General features: G+C 42.7%; 1 long non-coding RNA gene across 2 annotated transcripts; it reads left to right on the top strand.

Annotated features, from left to right (window-relative positions):
- Positions 1–4,350: 4,350 nt before the first annotated feature.
- On the top strand, positions 4,351–17,958 carry LOC140492229 (uncharacterized). 2 transcript variants are annotated; one of them, XR_011963520.1, is made up of 2 exons: positions 4,351–4,714; positions 17,548–17,958. It is a non-coding gene; the product is annotated as an uncharacterized lncRNA (long non-coding RNA). The 2 variants fall into 2 exon arrangements; XR_011963519.1 differs by having other exon boundaries at positions 4,351–4,672.
- The last annotated feature ends 1,069 nt before the right edge of the window (positions 17,959–19,027 follow it).

A 19,027-nucleotide genomic window follows, 5' to 3' on the forward strand; every position in this document is an offset into this window, starting at 1 on the left:
AAGGGGTAAATGTAGAGGAATGAGTCTGTGTGGGTTGCTCTTTGGAGGGTCGGTGTGGACTTGTTGGGCCGAAGGGCCTGTTTCCACACTGGAAGTAAACTAATCCAATTGTAATCTAATCTAATTATTACAAAACTTGCCCACCACCAGGCTCATGGATCTATAGTTCCCAGGCTCTTCCTGACCATCTTTCTTAAATAGTGGTACCACGTTAGCCAACCTGCAGTCTTCCGGCACCTCACCTGTGACTATCGATGATACAAATATCTCAGCAAGGGACCCAGCAATCACTTCCCTAGCTTCCCACAGAGTTCTAGTGTACCCATGATCACGTCCTGGGGATTTATCCACTTCTATGTGTTTCAAGACTTTCTGCGCCTCCTCCTCTATAATTTTCAAGATGTCACCATCTATTTCCCCACATGCTGTATCTTCTATGTCCTGCTCCACAGTAAACACGATGCAAAATACTTGTTTAGTATCTCCCCCATCTTCTGCAGCTCCTCACACAGGCTGCCTTGCTGATCTTTGAAGGGTCTGATTTGCTCCCTAGTTACCCTTTTGTCCTTAATGTATTTGTAAAAACCGTTTGGATTGTCCTTAATGCTATTTTCCAAAGCTATCTCATGTCCCCATTTTGCCCTCCTGATTTCCTGCTTAAGTATATTCCTACTGTCTTTATACACTCCAAGGATTCTCTCAATCTCTCATGTCTGTACCTAACATATGCTTCCTTCTTTTCTTAATCAAATCTCAATTTCTCTAGTCATCCAGCATTTCCTACACTTGGCGGCCTTTCCTTTACCCTAACAGGAAAATGCTGTCTCTGAACTCTTGTTATCTCATTTTTGAAGGCTTCTTTTTCCTGTGAACATTTGCCCCCAATCAGCTTTTGAAAGTTCTTGCATAATACCATCGAAATTTACCTTCCTCCCATTTACAACTTCAACTTTTAGATCTGGTCTATCCTTTTCTATCATTATTTTAAAACTATGGTTACTGGCCCGAAAGAAGAAGGGCTGATGCCCGAAACGTCGATTCTCCTGTTCCTTGGATGCTGCCTGACCTACTGCGCTTTTCCAGCAACACATTTTCAGCTCTGATCTCCAGCATCTGCAGTCCTCACTTTCTCCCCGAAAGTGGTCCCCAACTGACAACTCAGCTACCTGCCCTGCCTTATTTCCCAAGAATAAGTCAAGCTTTGCACCTTCTCTGGTAGGTACATCCACATACTTAATTGGAAACGTTTTTTGTACACACTGAACAAATTTCTCTCCATCTAAACACTTAGACTGGGGACTGCCATTGTGTTTACATTAGATTAGATTACTTACAGTGTGGAAACAGGCCCTTCGGCCCAACAAGTCCACACCAACCCGCTGAAGCGCAACCCACCCATTGCCCTACATTTATCCCTTTACCTAACACTACGGGCAATTTAGCATGGCCAATTCACCTGACCTACACATCTTTGGACTGTGGGAGGAAACCGGAGCACCCGGAGGAAACCCACACAGACACGGGGAGAATGTGCAAACTCCACACAGTCAGTCGCCTGAGTTGGAATTGAACCCGGGTCTCTAGCGCTGTGAGGCAGCAGTGCTAACCACTGTGCCACCATGCCGCCGTGTTATGTTTGAGAAGTTAAAATCTCTGACCATAACCACCCTATTATTCTTACAGATAACTGAAACCTCCTTACAAATTTGTTTCTCAATTTTCCACTGACAATTAGGGGTCTACAATTAAATTCTGATAAGGTGATCATCCCTTTCTTATTTCTCAGTTCCACCCAAATAATGTCCCTGGATGTATTCCTAGGAATATCCTCTCGAATTACAGCACTAATGTTACACCTTATCAAAAACGCCACTTCCCCTCCTCTCTTACGTCCCTTTCTATCCTTCCTAAAACATTTGTATCCTGGAACAATAAGCTGCCAGTCCTGTCCATCCCTGTGCCACGTTTCTATAATTGCTATGATATCCCAGTCCCATGTTCCTAACCATGCCCTGAGTTCATCTGCCTTCACTGTTAGGCCTCTTGCATTGAAGTAAATGCAATTTATTTATCAGTTCTACTTTGTTCTCTGCTTTGTCCCTGCCTGCCCTGACTGTTTGACTTGCTCCTTTTCCCAACTGTAGCAGTGTCAGATTGATCGCTTTCCTCACTATCTCCGTTGGTTCCACCCGCTCCCCCCCCCCCCCCCCCACATTAATATTTTAAATCCTCCTGAGCAGCTCTCGCATATCTCAGTATATTAGTGCTCTTCCAATTCAGGTGTAATCCATCCTTCTTGTACAGGTTACTTCTACCCCAGAAGAGATTCCAATAATCCAAAAACGTGAATCCTTCTCCCATTGACCACCTCCTCAACCACACCTTCATCTGCTCTATCCTCCTATTCCTACCCTCACTAGCTTGCATCACCAGGAGTAATCCAGATATTACTACCCTTGAGGACCTCCTTTTTAAATTCCTAATTCTCCCTTCAGAATCTCATCCTTTCCCTTCCTATGTCATTGGTTCCAATGCGTACAATAACATCCTGCTGAGAACATTCTGCACCCACTCTGAGACATTCTTGATCCTGGCACCAGGGATGCAACATACCATTCTGATTTTTCACTGCTGGCCGCAGAAACATCTGTCTGTGCCTCAGACTATAGACTCCCCTATCACAATTGATCGCTTGGAATCCGACATACTCCTCATGACATTACAGCCTGTCTTGATACCAGAAACTTAGCTGATTGTGCTACATTCCCCTGAGTGTCCATGACCCCCTACATTTTCCAAAACAGCATAATTGTTTGAAATGTGGATAGCCACAGAGGATCCTGCACTATCTGCCGACCACTCTTACCTTTCCTGGAGTTAACCCATCTATATGACTGTATCTGTGGATTTTCTCCCTTTCTATAACTGCCATCCCCTAGCTCTTGTAACTTTTTCATTGCCTCTAACTTTCGCTCCAGCTGATCTCTTCAATTTGATAGGATTCACAACCAAAGATATTTCTGCAGACATAATCCTCAGGAACCCATAAACTCTCCCTAAACTCCCACATCTGACAAGAAGAGCTAAAGGCCATCTTTGCTCCTTTACAATCTACAGGCCCAGAAAATAGCTAATTGCTCTAAAAAACCAGCTCCAGGCTAACTTAATACTTTTGCCTTATATTTTTAAATTTAATCAAAAGACAGGTCTCATTAAAACATATAAATCAAGAAAAAATCTATTCAACTCACTGTTGCAGATTTACAGCAAGGCTACACTTAATAACTATGCACTTATCTGTTCCTGTGCTGTAAACTCTCCCACACAGGTTCCTCCAAGATCAGTTGTGAATTTTGCTGTTTGTTAAGTTTGCCTAGACACACGCCGATGTCCAGAGGTACATAAATTCAAAGAGCAAAGACAGTCACTGCACGGATTCACTGCTGAGTCAGTTAGCAGCGCAGGTTTCTTTCTCTCTCTCCTTCATTGACCACATGCTGCCTTTTTTCTGTCCTTCTTCCTTTTAAAAGTGCCATTGTTTTGACTTTTTTTGTTTCTCCAAAGTTCCAAAACAGTGCAACAGCATATAAAACAGTAATTGCTGCCCCTGAAATTTGAAGAAATCGCCTCCAATACTTAAAAATCTCAAAAAAGGTGCAGCTCTTACAGCCAAAATCTTTTCCCGTCCTCGATCTTTCTCTCTTTCTCTCACGCTATACTTTGATTGATCAAATCAATAGATGATTAATCCTTTCTCAAGGCATAGTAAGTAAATGAAACTTATCAAAATTAAATTAAATCATGGTTTTAATGGCTGATAGTGGTACCAGCCTGTGTGGTATCATGAAAAGCCACAACAATGCCAGCAGATTACAGGCACCTAGGTACAGTTGTAACAATGGACGACGGTCCGGAAATCATGTAGAATGAACCTTCCAATTGCTAGCTACCTGAATCTGTTCATAGACACTTTAGCCTGGCCCAGGCTAATGAGGATGTATTCCTTCCTCCCTACCTCTTTCTGCGATGAGTGGCTAAGCAGGAGCATAAACAGAAGTGCAAGCAAAGGTTGAACAGCAGTCACTTCAATTTTTGAAAGAGGGACTGCAACCTTCCAAAAATTATAATCGTTGAACTCTTCAGTCAGGAAAAGAAACACATGCAGTGTTGGTGTCCACAAGCTAATTTATTCTCTCTTCATACTCCTTTGAGCAAACAATATTTCAACAAATAAATTAACAAAAGAACAAACCCTAAAAGGTTCTTTAAGTAAATTAAAAACAAAACCAAATCAAGATTCTTGATAAAACATTTTTAATAAATATGTTGTTACCAAGTGTGAGGGTGCACTCCAGGCTTTGCAGTACCCGATGGGTTGCAGAAGGTCTCAAGCACAGTAGTGGTCACCTGAATCATCTCTAGGTTCATTCTGGTATGGATGTAAACACGGAACAAAACTAGGCAATTGTGACAAGCCCCCTCAACTTTCCATTGCCTAGATCTGTTCACATTTGCGTCAACTCAGCGCAGAAGATCATCTGATTTCATTTATTCAATTATTCATTCACAGGACAAAGATGTCACTGGTTTATTGTCCATCCCTGGTGCCCAGAGGACAGTGAAGAGTTATTCTCATTGCTGTGGGTCTAGAGTCATATCTTGTCCAGACCAGGTAAGGAAGGCAGGTTCCTTCCCTAAAGGACATTAATCCCAGGTGGGTTTTTCCAACATCTGACAATGAATTCATGGTCATCGTTAGATCTTTAATTCCAGACTTATTTTTGTCTGCTCCTCTCTTCAATGTGTCCAAAGATATGTATTGAGGGGCTGAAATAGAAACATAAGTTAAGGAAAGTTCATTTAAATAATTAAAAAGGGCTGTTGGTCTGTCATGGTCCCGTATAAATATGACCCTTGGACTCTTCAAAATAACAAAAAAGTACAGGTGGCATGGGAGTTTGAGAACCATTTTAGTTGCCAATTGCCCAAGTTTGCTGCATGCAACACCCTCTACACCAAATTCCCAATGGTAGTGGGGGAGACTCTTTCTTTATGTTCAAAATCTTTAATCAATCAGTACCCTTTACCAATGTGTCCCAAATCTTGATAATACAGAACAACCTTGATTATCCAAACTTCCATTAACTGAATTTCAGATTATCCAAAAAAGATCTCAATGTCCTGAAGTTTGAGATCAGAAACCGGACTCTGTCACTACCTGCAGAAACTTTCTCTCCAAAACAGTCTGTCCACCAGTGAACTCAGCAACTTCTCTCTTGCTCTGCCTCTGTCATTTACTTTCTTTTTCTTTCTGCTTCTCATTTTAAAATATAAAATAATTGGGATAAATTTAACAGTAGAGGATCTGGTTGTCTAGCTCCTGTGATGGGTTTCCAGAAGGGGGTGGAACTGTTGTGCGAGGACCCAGAGGTAGTCAGCATTGCACCCACTTTGTGCCTCAGCCCTGGAACCATTTGTGTGAGGCTGCAGTTTTCAACTTGGGACTTTGGAGGAAGCACAGGACTGGGGTTGCTAAGGGGAGAGACCCGAAGGAGAAGAAGCAAAGGAGAGAAGAGGAAAAGATGGCCTCAGTACGTGTGAAAAGATTGGTGGTCTTCCCACTGGCTGAATTGTCTTTATACGGTGCAAGTGTTTAAATATTAAATTAATTTAATCTCCTGTTCATTTTAACTTGATTTAAAATATTTACCTGATGCTGATCAGTTATCTGAACATATTACTCCCCGCCTGTCTCGTTCGGGATAATTGAGGTTGTTCTGTAATATTAACACACTATAAACATTGGTAGCTGGTGTCTGGCTGAGCTGTGAATGAGTGTTTTGGCACTCATCCACCACCTAGATAGACGACCTTCAGAAGGAAAGGTTTATTAAATTTGTTATACAATCATTTAATTTTAAAACTTCAGTGTGCTCAATCTATGTACTCATGCCAGATTTTGCATTTAGAACATAGAACAATACAGCACAGAACAGGCCCTTTGGCCCTCGATGTTGAGCCGACCTGTGAACTACTCTCAGCTCGTCCCCCTACACTATCCCAAGATCATCCATATGCTTATCTAAGGATTGTTTAAATCTCCCTAATGTGGCTGAGTTGACGACATTAGCAGGTAGTGCATTCCACGCCCTTACCACTCTGCGTAAAGAACCTGCCTCTGACATCGGTCTTAAATCTATCACCCCTCAATTTGTAGCTATGCCCCCTCGTACAAGCTGACGTCATCATCCTAGGAAAAAGACTTTCACTGTCTACCCTACCTAAGCTTCTGATCAAATTGTATGTCTCTATCAAATCCCCCCTTCGCCTTCTTCATTCCAATGAGAACAGGTTCAAGTCTCTTAGCCTTTCCTCATAAGACCTTCCCTCCAGACCAGGCAACGTCCTGGTAAATCTCCTCTGCACCTTTTCCAATGCTTCCATATCCTTCGCGAAATATGGGGTCCAGAACTGTACACAATATTCCAAGTGTGGCCGCACTAACATTTTGCTCAATCCCTGTACGAATGAAACCTAACACACCATATGTCTTCTTAGCAGCACTATCCACCTGGGTAAAAGTGAGGACTGCAGTTGCTGGAAACCAGAGTTTAGATTAGAGTGGTGCTGAAAAAGCACAGCAGGTCAGGCAGCATCCGAGGAGCAGGAAAATCGATGTTTCGGGCAAAAACCCTTCATCAGGAATACAGGCAGGGAGCCCCCAGGGTGGAGAGATGGGTGGGGGAGTGGGGGGTGCTGCTGGGGAGAAGGTAGCAAGGAATACAATAGGTGAATGGGGATGGGGATGGAAGTAATAGGTCAGAGAGGAGGGTGGAGGAAGGTAGCAAAGAGTACAATAGGTGAATGGAGGTGATAGGTCAGAGGGGAGGGTGGAGCGGATCGGTGGGAAGAGAGATTGGCAGGTAGGACAGGTCATGAGGACAAGACTGAGGAAGGATGGAACTATGGTAAGGTGGGGGGAGGGAAAATTAGGAAACTGATGAAGCCCTGGGGTTGAAGTACTCCAAGATGAAAGATGAAGTGTTCTTCTTCCAAGCGTCGGTTGGTGAGGGAGCAGCGATGGAGGAGGCCCAGGACCTGCATGTCCTCGGCAGAGTGGGAGGAGGAATTGAAATGTTGGGCCACGGGGTGGTGATGTTGATTGGTGCAAGTGTCCTGGAGATGTTCCCTGAAGCGCTCTGCGAGGAGGCGTCCAATGCAGAGGAGACCACATCGGGAGCAATGGATACAATAAATGACATTGTTGGATGTGCAGTTGAAACCTTGATGGATGTGGAAGGCTCCTTTGGGGCCTTGGATGGAGGTGAGGGAGGAAGTGTGGGCGTAGGTTTTGCAATTCCTGCAGTGGCAGGGGAGGATGCCAAGATGGGAGGGTGGGCTGTTGGGGGGCTTGGACCTGACCAGGTAGTTATAGGTGAAGGTTTTTGCCTGAAATGTTGATTTTCCTGCTCCTCAGATGCTAACTGACCTGCTGTGCTTTTCCAGCACCACTCTATCCACCTGGGTGGCAACTTTCAGGGATGTATGTACATGAACTCCAAGATCCCTCTGCACATCCACAGTACCAAGAATCTTTCCATTGACTCAGTACTCTGCCTTCCTGTTATTCTTCCAAAGTGCATCACCTCAAACGTAGCTGCATTGAACTCCATTTGCCTCTTCTCAGCCCAATTCTGCAGTTTATCCAAGTCACCCTGTAACCTTCCAAACTGTCCACTACTCCACCAATTTTAGTGTTGTCTGCAAATTTACTAATCCATCCACCTATGCCTGCGTCTAAGTCATTTATAAAAATGACAAACAGTAGTGGTCGCAAACCAGATCCTTGTGGCACACCACTAGCAACCAAACTTGAGGCTGAATATTTTCCATCAACCACCACTCACTGTCTTCTTTCAGAAAGCCAGTTTCTAATCCAAAGTGCTAAATCACCCTCAATTCCATGCCACTGCATTTTCTCCAACAGCCTACCATGTGGAACCTTATCAAAGGCTTTACTGAAGTCCATGTATACCACATCAACTGCCCTACCCTCATCTACATGTTTGGTCACATTCTCAAAAAGCTCAATGAGGTTTGTGAGACACAACCTGCCCTTGACGAAACCATGTTGACTATCTGAATTCAAAGTGATGCTTGCTCGATGATTATAAATCTTATCTCTTATAATCCTTTCCAAAGCCTTTCCTATAACAGAAGTAAGGCTCACTGGTTTATAATTACATGGATCATCTCTACTGCCCTTCTTGAACAAGGGCACAACATTTGCAATCCTCCAGTCCTCTGGTACTAAAGCTGTAGACAATGACGACTCAAATATCAAAGCCAAAGGCTCTGCTATTTCCTCTCTAGCTTCCCAGAGAATCCTCGGATAAATCACATCTGGCCCAGGGGATTTGTCTACTTTCACTCCTTCTAGAATTGATAACACCTGTTTGTAACTGACCTCAATCCTTTCTAGTCTAATATCTCCTACCTCATTCTTCTCTACAATATTCTCCTTTTTCTGAGTGAAAACTAATGAGAAATGTTCATTTAGCACCTCTCTGATCTCCACAGGGTCCACATTCAACTTCCCATTTTTGTCTTTGACTGGCCCTATTCCTACCCTAATCATCCTTTTATTCCTCACATACCTATAAAAAGCTTCAGGATTCTCCTTTATTCTATTTGCTAAAGACTGCTCATGTCCTCTCTTTGCTCTTCTTTACTCTCTCTTTAAATCCTTCATTTCTGATCTATCGCCTCATCTGAACCATCTTGCCTCCTTCTTCTTAACAATCGGTGCAATTTCTGTAGTAAACCACACAATATCTATTCTTTAAACCATTGTTTGTCTGAATACCCTGCATTTTGCTACCCCATTCTATGCATCCTAATTCTTGTCTAATCGCATTATAATTGCCTTTGCCCCATTGATAACTCTTGACCTGAGGCATGTACCTATCCCTTTCCATCGCTAAACTAAATGTAACTGAATTATGGTCATTCTCTCCAATGTGCTCACCTACAACTAAATCAAACACCTGGCCTGGTGCATTACCAAGCACCAGGTCCAGTGTAGCCTCCCCGCTTGTCGGCCCTTCGACATACTGTGTCAGGAAACCCTCCTGTACTCGTTGGACAAAAGTGATCCATCTGATGTACTAGAGTTATTGATAATACACCTACAAACCTTAGAAGTTCTGTACTTCTGGTTTTTTGAGTAAAATGAAACTGAAAGGACTTTTTGTAGGAGATGAAGAACAAGGTTTGATTTTAGAACAGCATCTGTTTTGGCACAAGCGTAGTAAGTTACAAAATGTATTTTTGGGGATTTCTGAAAGATTTGGAAGAATTTGAATGTATGATAACACAGATACATTGAGCCAGACATCATAATATCTTAAAGCAAACATCTAAAGTTAACAAAAAACATTACATAGGTTTGTCCGGATACTAATCTAGAATGAAAGTAACTGTTGGTCTTCCTGGCCCTATTCTCAAGAGCAGACTAATTATCCCTGGTAATCTGGCCAACATTCATCAGATAGAGTCAACATGGATTTATGGAGGAGAAAGCATGCTTGACAAATCTGTTAGAATTCTATGACAATGTAACTAGTAGAGTTGACAAGCGGGAGCCAGTCAGTGTGGTATATTTGGACTTTCAGAAAGTGTTTGACAAAGTCCTGCATTAGAGATTATTTTGCAAGATTAAAGAGTTTGGGATTGGTGAAAGTGTATTGAGATGGATAGGAAACTGGTTGACAGAGACAAAACAGAGTAGGAATTAGTGGGTCTTTTTCAAAATGGCAGGCAACTAGTGGAGTGTCACAGGGATCAATGCTATCACCCCATCTGCTCACAAAATATAGTAATGACTTGGATTAGGGAACAAAACGTAACCTCTCAAAGTTTGCAGATGATACCATGTTGGATGATGCGGTGAGCTGTGATGAGGATGCAGAGATCCTTCAGCTTGATCTGGATAGGTTGGGTGAGTGGGCAACTCAATGGCAGACACATTATAATTTGGAAAAATGTCAGGTTATTCATTTTGGAAGCAAAAAGAAGAAACCTGAATGGCTGTAATTTAGGAGAAGGGAGTTTGCAGTGGGACCAGGATATCCTTGTGCACTAGTTACTGAAGGTAAGCATATAAAGAAGGCAAATGGTATGTTGGCCTTCATTGCGAGAGATTTCAAGTACAGGAAAAGGGATTTGCCATTGCAATTATACAGGGCCCTTAGTGAAGCCACACCTAGAATACTGTGTGCAGTTTTGGTCTCCTTTTCTGAGGAGGATGCTCTTGCTCTCAAAGGAGTGCAATGAAGGCTGATACCGGGAATAAGAGTAAAAACGTGTGATGTTGGAAAAGCACAGCCGGTCAGGCAGTATCCGAGGAGCAGGAGAGTCAATGTTTCGAGCAAAAGGTCTTCATCAGGAATATTGGGGGGACGCTATGGAGGCTGAGAGATAAAAGGGAGGGGGTGTGGCGCTGGAAGGGAAGGTAGCTGGGAAATAATAAGTAGATGAGGGTGAGAGGTGATGGTGATAGGTTGGAGTACAGGGTGGAGCACATAGGTGGGAAGGAAGATGGACAGGTTAGACAGCTCAAGAGGGTGGTGCCGAGTTGGAGGGTGGATCTGTGGATCTGGAATAAGGTGGGAGGAGGGGAGATGAGGAAACTAGATGCAGCACTTAGGGTGAATGGGATCAAAGGTTATGGGGAGAAAGCAGAATTAGGCTATTGATCGGTCGTGGTTGTGATGAATGGCAGAGCATTAAAGCATTAGATGGTCTCCTTGTGATCCTACCTTCTATGTTTCTATCAATATTAACTCATAATACATCACATTTGTATTGCAGATTAAGATGCAATTACCCCAGAAGTCCATAGGTAGTGATCCCAGGAATTGCACAGAATTGGTATTTGTCAGGTGCATTGACTGTACTAAAATTTGCATGGATATTGGACAATCTAATTTACTTTAATGAGAAATATTCAGCCTTGAAATAAATATACAAGGAATGAAAGAGGTTATTAGGTCTGAGAAGAGTAATTGAAAAAGAGAGCTGGAAAAGAGGGCTGATTATATTTGATCCTGATAACTAGGGCCATGCCTCCATTATTCATTCAGCTGCAGCCTCAGCTTGTGCACCAGCTTGGTGAAATTGATGCGCTGACTGGCCCACACGTTGCATGAAAACGGATGCCTGCAGCATTCCGAATACCTTCCTATCCCAGACCTGCATCACTTTTTCAACTTTTTAATGCATTCAGTACAGACTGTTGTTAAGCTTCCACAACAGATGATGAAGCTTCCCGCAGCATCCTTTGTACTTGCAGGAATACTGGTTCATCTTTGATTAACAGAGGCCTCTGTTAAAATAATTTCAACTAACTTCATCATCATTAAGATGCCATTGTTGGCCGGTGGCATGGTGCAAACTGTCCTTGACCAGCCTCTGATCCCTAAACACCTTCTCTTTGCATGCATAGCAAATAGGCGATAACGTGATTGGAAATTAAATGTAGCTGGGGTTTCCAAATGGCCACTCTGTGTAATCGTCTCTTTAACGTTCTAACATCCAACAAAAGTTGATTCCGGACTTTCATCTATCAAACTGGCATTGACTGTGCCAATTCTGGGCACTGTCCCAGTTATTTCCCAGTTGCAATCAGCATCTAAAAAACAGGAGTGAAGTTAGAGAATGCAGTGTACAGCAAACACCATCAGCCACACTGACTCCACCTGGTATCAAAGAGTATGATGCTGAAAAAACACTGCTGGTCAGGCAGCATCTGAGGAGCAGGATAATCTACATTTTGGACATAAGCCTTTCATCAGGACATTCATCCTGATTCCTCTTCAAGAGACTACATGCTCTGTTTTACCTTACACTAACCTGAGAACCCATCTGCATACAATGCCCATCCATTCTCTTTTTTTTAAATCCCCTTATGTGGAGACCTACCAATTTGAACTTTTCGCCCACTCTGCTCATCTACACATCCTCTGCAGAAGCCTCAGTGGTCATCACTGCAATATCCCTTCCTCTTGTACTCTAAATATGTCCTCTTATGCTGTCTTGCAGAACTACACTCCCCCCCGCCCCCCCGCCCCACACACCTCCCCACCACTCCCCACCATATATTCCCTGTCAACATAAATGTTTTTGTTTTCCACCTTCAGTCTTATTTTCCCATCTCTTTAGTTGTGATTGCTCTCTGCTCCATGACAAGACCTACAAACAAGTCAATGGAATACCCTTGGGATCACCAATATTAGGCTTCTAAGCAGATACAGCAAAGCAGAGACTCTCTCTCAGTTTTTTTTAGATTAGATTAGATTAGATTACTTACAGTGTGGAAACAGGCCCTTCGGCCCAACAAGTCCACGCCGCCCCACCGAAGCGCAACCCACCCATACCCCTACATCTACCCCTTACCAAACACTACGGGCAATTTAGCATGGCCAATTCACCTGAACTGCACATCTTTGGACTGTGGGAGGAAACCGGAGCACCCGGAGGAAACCCACGCAGACACGGGGAGAACGTCCACACAGTCAGTCGCCTGAGCCGGGAATTGAACCCGGGTCTCTGGCGCTGTGAGGCAGCAGTGCTAACCACTGTGCCACCGTGCCGCCCATGATCCAACCCATACTTTGGGTCTGCTACGTGGATGATGCCTTTTGTCATTTCAAAAGGGAACAAATTAGAGGAAACCTACAATATCATCAACAACATCCTTACTGGCATAAATTTCACAAAAGAGGAGGAGAACAACAACAGCCTCCTCTTCCTGGATTTCACAGTGGAACAAACAGTTAACGGAGAACTTCAGGCCAGCATCTATAGGAAAGCAACACACACACACCAGATATTTAACTACAGAAGCAATCATCCCAACACCCACAAACGGAGTTGCATCAGTACATTATTTGAATGGGCCGCCGCAACACTGCAGCACCCAGGTACTTAAGCGGCAGAAGAAAAATACCTATACAGTGTATTCAAGAAAAATGGGTACCCGATAAACACAGTTCACCAATTCTTAAACAACAAACCAAAACAAGTAGAAATAACACACTCAGAAACTCTAGCTACATTGCCATATATCAAAGACAACTCGGAGATGACTACCAGACTACTCCGACCCCTTGTCATCATGGTAGCCCACAAACTTCGCAATACACTGAAACAGCTACTGATAAACTTGAAGGACCCTATACCAACAACCAGCAAAACGAATGTCATTTACAAAATGCCATGCAAGGACTGTAACAAACACTACGTCGGACAGACAAGCAGAAAACGAGCCATCAGGATATACGAACACCAACTAGCCACCAAAAGACATGACCCACTATCACTTGTATCCTTACATACCAGACGAAGAAGGACACCACTTTGACTGGAACAACACACCCATCCTAGGACAGACTAAACAGAGACATGCACGGGAATTCCTAGACGCCTAGCATTCACACCGGAACTCCATCTATAAAGACATCAATTTGGATCCCATTTACCAACTTTTGAGAAAAAGAACCATAAATGATATCACCCACCATAAGAGACCAAGATACATAAATAGAAAGCGAAACAGAACACCAGCGCTTCACTAGAGGCTCACTGATGATGTTACTTAGCATGGTTACAGAACATCTGAAAACAAACCTGCCAGCTCAGTGAGCAAACTTACAACCTGAGTAAGTGTGCTATTTGTTTGCCTCTTCTACATGTTGCACTGTTGCACCTCTGTTCACAGGTACATTGGCCTTCAAAACCAACACAATTCAGAGATTACATTGAGAAGCTCAGAGAAATTAAACCAAATGCAGCCCAGATGTGGTGAGTAACTAGGCAATAAACTTCATTTCTGCGTCAGGTACACTGTGTTACAGTGGCCAATGACACAGTACAATGCTCACATTCACGCTCAGTTAGTCACAGGTTTGTTTTCTATAATGTGAATTGTTTTGAAAGAATGTAGTTGTCTGAAGGAGGTGGACATCAATTGGCCATGTTCGTTACCTCAGTAAAAACAGTGAACTTTGCAATAAATGCAGCTAAAGTGTGTTTAATGATAGTTTTAAAAAACCCAAAAATATTAGCTCAGAATTCATGGTGTTCCTGTGGTTGCTAATATTCTGACAACTGAAATGCCTTCCTATTCAATACCTGCTGCACAGCTAACCTTTGTTTTGAAAGGAGAAGAACAGCAGAAAAATTATTATGTTATACTGGAGATACACCACGGAATACTAACCTGGGCACAATCTTGAAAAGGAACAAAAGTCTTTTTCACTATTGTTGAACAAGATTGATCAGTGTATAAATGAAGCCCTCTGTACCACTGTCACAAGCAGAGATATAAGACATACAACAGTACAGCACAGGAACAGGCCCTTTAGCCCACAATGTTGTGCTGGACATGACATTAAATTAAACTAATGCCTTCTGCCTATCCTTTGTCCATATTCTTCTATTCCTTGCATATTCATGTGCTGATCTAAAAGTCCCTTAAACGCCCTAATGTATCTGCCTCTACCAATACTCTGGCTGTGTATTCCAGATTCCTATCATCCTTTCTGTAAAAAAAAGTGCCCATCACATCTTCTTTGAATTCCTCCCCCCCACCCTCCGCCTCACATTTAGCCATTTCAACTCTGGGAAAATATTCTGACTGTCAACCCTATCTATGTATCACATAATTTTACAGACTTCTTTCAAGTCTCCCCTCAGCCTCTGCTGCTCCAGTGAAAACAACCCGAGTTTTTCTGTCCTCTACTTGGAACTCATATGCTCTAATCCAGGCAGCATCCTGGTAAACCTCTTCTGTACCCTCTCCAAATCCTTCACATCCTTCCCCATTATGGCAACCAGAATTAAATGCAATAGTCTAGACTTGGCCTAACCAAAGTCTTATAAAATTGCAATATGATATCCTGACTCTAGTACTCAGTTTCCTGACCAGTAAAGGCAAACATACTTTCTTTACCACCCTATTACTTAAATGGCCACTTTCAGGGAGCAATGGACTTGAAGCCCAAGATCCCTCTGGACATCAAAGCTACTTAGAATCCTGCCACAGTGATAGTGAAAGTGTGTGTGTGTGTGTGTGTGTGTGTGTGTGTGTCAGTCAGTATGTGGTTTGAGAGGGTGAAAGATTTTGAAAAGGTGAACTGTGAGACAATGTGGGATTGAGTGTGTGTGTTGGATTGTGCACGGTGGTGTATAAGTGACTGTGTAATTGTGAGTGTGTGTAACTGTATTAAAGAGTAAGCAAGTGTGAAAATTAGTTTGTGTGTCTTTGCATGTATGAGGGTGAGTGTGTGTGAATACGTTTGAGTGAATGTGCAACTGTTTATGTGTGTGTAATTGTGTGTAAGTGCATGTGAGAGTGTGTAAATGTGTGTATATTTGTACTCCTGTTAGATTGTGCATGTGTGTGCATGAGTATGTGTGTGTGTGTGTTTGTGTGTAAGAGTGTGCTTGTGTAAAATCTTTTGTTTGAGAGACTGTCATTGTATGTCACTGTGAAGCTCAGTGATTGTGAGGGACCAAGTGAGGCTCTGAGGGAGTGAGTGTGAGTGTGTGAAAGGGTGAGTGTATGTAAGCATATGATTGCATAAGAGAGTATGTGTGTGTAAGAGGATGTGAGGGAGAAAGTATGTAAATATGAGTGTGTGTGTGTGCAATATTTGAGCAACTTTTGGTCTGTGAGAGAGATTGTGAGGATGAGTCTGTTTGCAAGAGAGTGGTGAGTGTGAGTGTGTGAGAGAGAGTAAGTGAGGGAGTGTGTGTTAGTGTGAATGTATGTGCAAGTGTGTAAGAGACTGCACAAGATTGTGAGTGACCAAGTGTGAGAATATTTGTGTATGTGTTAGATTATGCGTGTGTGTTTTTGTGAGCAAGTGTGAGTATGTGAGCAAGTATATCATTGTGAGTTTTCAAGAGTGGATATAAGTGTGTGTATTTGAATGTGAGTGTGTTTTAGTGAAATTATGAGAGTGCACAAGTGTGTGAATGAATGTGTATTTGCATGCATGAACATGCAGATGAATATTTTGCAATGTACATGATTACTTCAAAGTAGCATCAAGCAGTTTAGAAGGTAAACATGCAAGCATGGTTAAAAAGGCTTGCAATATCATGCAAAAACAGGTAAACTGAAGACAAAATTCACCTTGAAAGATGTACAAATAAAACAGTTGACAAATTTGAATTACAACTGCAAGAATGTAAGGTTCTGTACCATCCAAATGCAAATTTTGTGCTACCTGTTTATGTTTGTGATTGCACCATTGCTGAGTGTAGTGTGAGCAGGGGAGCAAGCCTGAGCAGGGGTGCAAAATTGTGACACTAGCATCACTTAAATATCCAACAAAACAGAACTACTGGAGAAACTCAGCAGTTCTGGCACCACCTTTGGAAAAAAAACAGAGTTAACATTTCATGTCACCAACTGACGAAGGGTCACTGGTCTTGAAATGCTAACCTTGATGTTAACAAAAACATATTCTGTTTTTGTTTTAGATTTCTAGCATCCCTAGCTAAACCTAGCCTATACTTCTTAAAAGAGTTTTGGATGGATGAATCATAGAATCCCCACAGAGTGGAAACAGGCCATTTGGCCCAACAAACCTTCGAAAAGTTACCCAGAAATTACTTACCCCAGAGTGCCACTAATGCCAGGAATATACAAATTAGAGGAGACCGAGACTTTTCATTAGTAGGTGCCTAAAAGGTTATGGATTGCAAGCAAGAAAGTGAAGCTGAGGCCAGGTACAAATTATGATTGTTTTAAGTGGAAGTGCAACAACTAATTCTGGCTGTGGATTTCTCCAGAGAAAGAGACATGAATGGTATGGCATGGCAGAATATGGCTCCAAATTTCTGCAATAATAGCACTAAAGGGTTTAGTGCACAGATAGATAGGATATCAGAAGAATTCTTTCAGAGGATCAGGGAACCCTGACAAAAATGAATACGATGAAGGAAACTGCTGTCAGCAATCAGCTCCTGGATGCAATGCATCAAGAAATTTAATGGCACTATATGAGTGGTTAAGGTTAGTAAATGCATATTCACATGACCAAAATATTAGCCTTATACAGTTTCAGTGCATCGCCAGCTTCACTTATTTACCATCAAGCATGACTTATTTCACATTCATGGTCTCTTAACACTTTTGTAAGTGCATCTCTCAACTTCACACAATACCAATCATTGATTTACACCAGGAACATCACACAAATATGAAGTGAGAAGATGACGGTGAGTATTGTGCAAAGCAGTGCACAGCTGCAAGCAGTAGCACCTACTCGGCACAAGTCATCATTCATATGGATGAGACAATGCCATGAAGGCCAAAACTAGAGTTTCAAAAGAAGATGGAAATTTACTTGTGCCCGATTGTCACTTTTGCATTTCACCTTCTCCTCATTCTATGATTTCTCATATACAGCTGCAAATGGTGTTAACGTGTCATCTCCTCACTGCTCTCCTGTTCTTGTGCCTTTCTCATTTCAGATATCCAAGAGCCATATGGTTCATGACCAAGAAGTGGATCAGGATACTGTGAGGAAGAAAGAGTTAAACCCTTATAGCCATGAGCTCAGCTGAGGATATTGTGGGTGCTATGATGGATAGCTTAGAAGCAGGATTTGGATATGGTGAGCCACCTATTGTAAGTGGACTATAGCCACATAAAGATTAAGATTTATATGAAGATTGCCGAGGGTGAGGTCCCATATTAGTCCTGCTATAGTGGACTCAAGTGATGGTTTCCCTGGATTGATGTAGAGAAAAAGGTTGATGGGAATGACTACATTGGCAAAATTGTGGACCCAATCAATGATACATTGTAACACTAACAGAAGCTACCTTGTGTTTCCTACATGTGAGTCTTGTATAAACTTCGAATAAAGTCACACCAGCTGAGCTTGCTGTAATAATTGTTCAGATTAGTATACAGAGAAACAGAATCATTGTTCAAAGTGGCTTGCAATGACTCACAGAAGTCTGTTAATTATTGTTGTGGTTCTGTTCGCTGAGCTGGGAATTTGTGTTGCAGACATTTTGTCCCCTGTCTAGGTGACATCCTCTGCGCTTGGGAGCCTCCTGTGAAGCGCTTCTGTGTTGTTTCCTCCGGTATTTATAGTGGTTTGTCTCTGCCGCTTCCAGTTGTCAGTTCTAGTTGTCCGCTGCAGTGGCCGGTATATTGGGTCTAGGTCAATGTGTTTGTGGATAGAATCTGTGGATGAGTACCATGCTTCTAGGAATTCCCTGGCTGTTCTCTGTTTGGCTTGTCCTATAATAGTAGTATTGTCCCAGTCGAACTCATGTTGCCTGTCATCTGCATGTGTGGCTACTAAGGATAGCTGGTCGTGTCGTTTCGTGGCTAGTTGGTGTTCATGGATGCGGATCGTTAGCTGTCTTCCTGTTTGTCCTATGTAGTGTTTTGTGCAGTCCTTGCATGGGATTTTGTACATTACATTGGTTTTGCTCATGCTGGGTATCGGGTCCTTTGTCCTGGTGAATTGTTGTCTGAAAGTGGCTGTTGGTTTGTGTGCTGTTATGAGTCCTAGTGGTCGTAGTAGTCTGGCTGTCAGTTCAGAAATGTTCTTGTTGTATTTCTGTATTTCTGAAGGACTGCACAAAACACTACATAGGACAAACAGGAAGACAGCTAACAATCCGTATGAACACCAACTAGCCACAAAACGACACAACCAGCTATCCTTAGTAGCCACACAGGCAGATGACAGGCAACATGAGTTCGACTGGGACAACACTACTATTATAGGACAAGCCAAACAGAGAACAGCCAGGGAATTCCTAGAGGCATTGCACTCATCCACAGATTCTCCACAAACACATCGACCTGGACCCAATATACCGGCCACTACAGCGGACAGCTCGAACTGACAACCGGAAGCGGCAGAGACAAACCACTATAAATGCTGGAGGAAACAACACAGAAGCGCTTCACAGGAGGCTCCCAAGCACT

The sequence above is a fragment of the Chiloscyllium punctatum genome, chromosome 2 (assembly GCF_047496795.1).
Source record: "Chiloscyllium punctatum isolate Juve2018m chromosome 2, sChiPun1.3, whole genome shotgun sequence".
In the NCBI taxonomy this organism is placed as follows: Eukaryota; Metazoa; Chordata; class Chondrichthyes; order Orectolobiformes; family Hemiscylliidae; genus Chiloscyllium; species Chiloscyllium punctatum.